The following is a 5,955-nucleotide window of genomic DNA, read 5'->3' as shown; positions in this document are numbered from 1 at the left end:
TATTTTTCACTGGGTGTCAAATAGGCAAATCTGATCTCCCTGTGGCCTTGCTTCCCTTGTTGAAGTTGACATATGAGAACTTCCTTGCTCATAAGCCATCTGCTTAGCCCCTGAAAGTCAAATGAAGGTTGTCAGTCCATTGGAGAACTGACTCTTTGCCTAATGACAGAAAAGTAATATCTTTAAAAGCTTTCTCTTTTATTTCATGCCAAAGTTCAGGTTGATTTATAGGGTCGATCCAGCCTGGGCTTCTGGCACCCAAGCCCGTCAGAGAGGAAAACTGGCAGGAGAACAAGACAGAGACCTTCGTAGGTGGGACTGTGGAATAAAGATGCAGTGGGCGGGTCTTGGGAGAGCTCCCCAGTTTTGTACTATGTAGTTCTCGAGACGTACCCGTGAGCATCTTGAAGCATCTGAGGAACTGCTAAGAAGCCAAGCTAAAAATACCAGGGAACAGCGCAATCAAGGAGAAATGCAGAGCTGGGCGTGAGCTCCCCCTGGAAGGTGTGAGACTCGGGCACGGGGGCCAGCCTGCCGTGCACACCTCGGGCTGAACCCTGAGTCAGTCTGACACAGGTGGGAGGAGTGGATGTTTCTGGCTTTAGACCCTTTTATTTGTGAATTCTCCAGTCCAGTTGTGCACAAGTGTCTCATGAGCACCGACCACGTGCCTGGAACTAACAAGGGAGGACACATCGCTCCTCGGGAACGTGACTGTGAAACCTGTTGCTGCTCCCCTCGCCCTTGGTGACAAGTGTGACTTGGCTTCCGTGGCTTCTGGCTCTCTGTCCACCCCACTTTCAGGATCGTACTTCTTCTAACACTTAATCATGTGTCCCTGACAAATATCTTCTCTAGTCTGCTTTTACGAACCATCTGTTCCTGATTATGGGGAACATTTTACCATTGTCACATCCTCCCACCCCTAACCTCCAGGGGTTCCATCAGCAGCTTAATGGTCTCTGGGCAGCAGGACCCACTCCCCTCAACCTTTCTGCTCGAGACATTGTCAAATAGCAAAGGGCCTCCCCTCAAGGTTCTCTTAACTTGAGGAGCAGGGGGTGGGGGGGAGGAATGGTGAGTAGGGGGACAGTCTTGCTTTCTTCCTGAGGGTCCTGTTCTCCATGTTGGTGAAAACCACTCAGAATCATGTACTTTTTCATGTTTTAAAATAACAATTGTTATTTGAGACAAAGACTTGTCTTTGAGGAATCAGAAGTCTAAAGACAGACATCCTGATATGGGCAGCCATCCACAGGACAAAAAGAGCAAACTTTAAAAAAGTAACACGAGACATTAAGCATTTATATCATGCATACATTAAGGTAAGTGGGTTTGCACTCTGATATAATTTGGTTAATCTGTTCCTGGCTGTTCCCTCAGGAAACGCTCCCTCCCTTGGATCCTAAATTATTTTCAAAGACTTAGAGGACAGAGGCGCAGATACGGGTAACCTTCTGGCTGTAGCATCTTGCTGCTGTCTTGTCACCTGTGAGAGATGGATTGAGCAAGAGGTCACGGGGTGACTCAAGAGAGCTGAGTGCTAGTGATGAACTTTTGGGCAGGTTTTCAAAAATGTAAAATACCTGTTTTCATTTGTTCCGACTTGACCCCTTTGTAAAACTTTCCTCTTGAGCGCCGTATGGAAATAGCCCGTGCACACAGTATGTGTGGTTTTACTTACAAGTCAACAAGCTTACCTTGGGGGTAGGTAGGTTCTGCTTTACCTAGGAACTCTGAAGGGCTTCGCATTTTGTGAATGGAGAAATGGTAAGTTCCTTACGGGCTGGAGCCCGGAGATGCTGAAGCAGCTCTGCTTTTCCTGGAGCCAAGATCCCCGTGTGGCCTGTGGGCTGCTCAACACGCGGTGGACGCCTGGGAGGCAGTGAACAGGTGAGGAAGGACGAGCCGGTCCCTCCAGGCGTCCCCGCTCCTTCCCAAAGGGTCGTTCTTTGGGAAATTCCTGTAAGTACCAGAGCGCCTCGTCTAGGAGTTGGATTGAGAGCAGAGCCCTGCAAAGTCCCCACCTGCAGGCCTGACCACGAAAGCCTCTTGGAGGAAGTGGAGCCGGGGCTCCGCCGTGGGACGTTACTGGAGGGGAAGGACCCAGAGGCTAAGCCCCTCCCGGGGAGTCTGACATGACCGTGTGGGTGGGGTGCGGCGCTTTCCCAGGCGACTAAGACGGGGACGGGGAACGTCCTTGCGCTGAGCCGAGGTTCTCGGGAAGACGCTGTTTTCTCTGCCCCCGGGATCTGGGGATCTGCGTCCCAGCCCTTCCTCTGGCAGTCCCGTTTGCATAATGTGATCTTGGCCGGATTTGCTGCACCCTGGCAGGGATCCCGACACCTAGTTCACCTACCTCGAGCCCTGAAGGACGTGGGAGCTGGTGGAGAAGCTCTCCCCCAGGGGGTCTGAGGTCGGCCTCTGCCGGCTTCTCCTGTCAGATGGCGTCATTCCGTGGGCGACAAGGTCCTGGCTGCCCTTCCGTCTCTCCGTCAGCCTGTCCTGCCCCTGGTCCTCCCTCGAGGGACAAAGCATCTGAGCAGATGGGCCCTGATTTTATTACTCACCAGGGTAAGTGGGGTCATCACAACCCGTGATCTCTGAGTTCAGACTCACTGCCCCCATGGAGCTGGGGGCCGGGGTCACAGCCACTCTGTGCGGTGGCCCAGACAGAGAGTGGAGCACTGCTGGACAGTTGCCCCGCACCTTCCTCGCCTTCCTTCCATTTGGGAGGCCAGCTTAGTGGCTGTCAGCCTCTCAAAGGTGCAGCTGAGACGCTGCCATCTCTGCTCGCGGGCTTGGGTGCAGCCTCCAGGGGCATAACTCTGGGCAGAGGCCACAGGGCCACTCAGTGCCTGCAGGCCGCCAGGCTAGTCCTGTGCCCAGCCTTCCGGACCTGGCCTGCCGGTCTGGAAGCACTCCCGAGGGATGCGCCCCAGGCAAGGACACAGAGCCTCAGGAAACACACTTATCTGCTTCGTGGGAAACCGGGAGCGTCACAGGGTAAAGCTTTTAAATGTAACTCATGGTAATTTCTCAGTTACAACACTGACCACATAAATCACTGAAGGGAAAAAGATCCCAGCCAGACCCAGTTTCAGCGTCCAAGCTGATGGGCCTCATGGAGGCTGATATCCTGGTGAAAACTCCTAGTTCGAGGTCTTTATAAATGCTTCTTTCTTGGGATTGTCCTAGGACCACATGAGGAAAGAAAACTTGTGAGGCTTGGACTGTGGAACGAGGGAAGACCGGAGCCCCAGCCGGGGGTGGGCTTCGAGCACCAGTTGGATGGTTTCCTTCGATGGGAAGAGCATGGCAGCTGAGCGTCCAGGAGGATGGCGTGTCCCTCCCCAGGCCTGCCCGCCTCCCCTCTGTGTCCCAGAGCTTTGACTGCATTGCTCATGCGCTCCCCCCCCAGCACCCCTTCTCTCTGCTCGCCACCCCTCCCCCAAGGCGGCATCAGCCCTCCCACTGCCTCTGACCCCTCCCAGGGCTCTGTCTTGCCTTCACTCCCTGCGGCGGGGTTAGGCTCCTGGTGGCCAGACCACCGCCCACCTTCCTAACAGGGGAGGAACACCGGTGGCTTCTGCGTGCTCTCTGACCTCTATCCCAGTGGATGCCTTTGTTCCTTCCTCTCCTTGCCTTTGGCTAGAATTGTTGTCCCCTGTCCCCCTCCGTGGCCTAAAGTCCATTCTCTTTCTCCAATCATCCATGTGGTGGCCAGTCTCCAGCATGGCCCCCGATGACCCTCACCTGCTGGGACCCACACCCTTCGAGGTCCCCGTCCACACCTGGGTGCCCAGTCAGAAGCTGTAGAGGCACAGAAGGGGGAAGCCGTGGGAAGCCGGCTGCCTCGTCAGGAGGTAGCCCAGCAGCCCCGTGGAGGGGCCTACCAGGGACGAGCTCCTGCCAAAAGCCAGGGGAACTTCCCGGCGTGTGACTGAGCCGCCGGGAGGTGGGTCCTCCAGCCCCAGTCAAGCCTGTAGGTGACGCAGCCCTGGCTGACACCTGCCCGCAGCCTCAGGAGAGACACCCTGAGCCGGGACCATCCAGCAGAGCTGCTGTCGGCTTCCTCCTGGGTTCCACAAACTGTGCGGAACGATAAATGTTTATTGTTTTCAGCCACTGTTTCTTTCTCGGAGTGGTTTGTTAAACAGCAGTAGATTATTGATACGGTGTGTTTCTCTATGATGGGGTTTCTTTCACCATGCCCTTTCCAATAATGTCTTTTACTGGAGCCGAGCCTGTTGATAAATCAGCCTTCCTTTATCCAATCAAACTGAAGAATGTTCCTCTCATTTATTTTGTGGGCTTAGCATAGTGCCTGGTAAATAGCTTGTCTCAGTATTAAAAAATATGGAGCAAATGTCAGAGGAATCAGGCGAATTAATTAAATCAATGAATTTCAGTATCTGTCAAATAAGTGTTACTGATAAAGTTAAAACACAGTGAGGGGCTTCCCTGGTGGCACAGTGGTTAAGAATCTGCCTGCCAATGCAGAGGGCAAGGGTTCAAGCCCTGGTCCGGGAAGATCCCACATGCCGTGGAGCAACTAAGCCCATGCGCCACAACTACTGAGCCTGTGCTCTAGAGCCCGCGAGCCACAACTACTGAGCCCGTGTGCCACAACTACCGAAGCCCACACGCCTAGAGCCCATGATCCGCAACAAGAGAAGACACCGCAGTGAGAGGCCCACGCACCACAACGAAGAGTAGCCCCTGCTTGCTGCAACTAGAGAAAGCCCACGCACAGCAACAAAGACCCAACGTAGCCAAAAATAAATAAATAAATTTATTAAAGAAACAAAAACAGAAAAACCGCAATGAGCTTTTGCCTCATTGCAGCTGAGAAAGCAACATGGGTCACCAGCAGCTCTACTGGAGCCATCTGGGAAAATCCAGCCAGGGTTCTCGCTCAAATCGGCACGGTGTGATCCGGAAATACGGCCTCAATATACACCGCCAGTGTTTCTGCTGGTACGCGAAGGACATCGGCTTCATTGGGTTGGACTAGGTGTGAACTTCTTGAATGGGTCATCAAGCATATCTTCCTCAGAAACAATACTAACTCTTTGCATATAAAATAAAAATTTTAACGCTTCAAAAAAACCCACAATGAAACTCATTTCTGGATATCTTCATGTGATTTATGGGGGAGGGGAAGTCAGGTGGTAAAGTTTACCTCTTATTGCTAGATTGATAATAAAAATTACTGCTGTTCGCTAAATACACACCACCTGATGACGGTGGGGCACCGGAAGCGCATCTGGCATCAGAGGATGGCAAATGATATATAAAAAGTGCCGAGGCTGGTCTTTCAGTTAAGTGACTAGTCCCATGGATGACTGGATCTGAGCCCAGACCTTCACAGTTACCTCGGGTGTCTGGAACACGGCACCCATGGGGTCACCCTTGCAGGTTCCCAGCCACAAACTCTCACTTCTCTCATCTAGCTGAATTCTGTGGCTTCCGTGACAAAGGAGAAGAAATTCTAAGAAAGAGGGAATGAAACTGTTAATGACCTGGGTCCTTGGACTCATTAATCAATAGAAATTGATCAGAGGCCAGAGGAGAAATTCAGGCAAGGCTTTACTGGGGCCCCTGCAGCACAGGGAGTGTAGGCAAGTAACAGGTGCCCTTGCTGCTCCCCAAGGAGGGCTGGCTGCTCCCTTAAATGGGGTGAGGGTGGGGATGGATCCAAGGGTCCGGCCAGAGGCGGGGCTTAGGGGGTCTGCCCGCCCGCTCCCTTGGTGATGCGTGTGCAGGGATTGTGCACAGGACCCTGCTCTTGCCGCCGGCACCTCAGAAGTGGCTGTTGGTTTGTGACCTTTTTGTATCTTCTTGTTGATAATTTGGCCCCCCTGCCAGGCCTGCAGTTATTTTTAGTCCCTTATAGTTTCTTTGTATCTGTTGCTCAAGGAGATGTTTGTCCAGGTGCAGGTCCTGCAGCAA

The 5,955-nt window shown here is 52.9% G+C and overlaps 1 pseudogene across 1 annotated transcript; it reads left to right on the top strand.

Annotated features, from left to right (window-relative positions):
- The first annotated feature begins 2,087 nt into the window (after nucleotides 1-2,087).
- On the top strand, nucleotides 2,088-5,701 carry LOC309605292 (small ribosomal subunit protein uS14 pseudogene; annotated as a pseudogene). The gene has a single exon. The product of its transcript is annotated as a small ribosomal subunit protein uS14 pseudogene (transcript).
- The last annotated feature ends 254 nt before the right edge of the window (nucleotides 5,702-5,955 follow it).

The sequence above is a fragment of the Balaenoptera borealis genome, assembly GCF_965194805.1.
Source record: "Balaenoptera borealis genome assembly, chromosome: 11".
NCBI lineage: Eukaryota > Metazoa > Chordata > Mammalia > Artiodactyla > Balaenopteridae > Balaenoptera > Balaenoptera borealis.
This window is presented reverse-complemented; position numbering and strand designations above follow the sequence as displayed.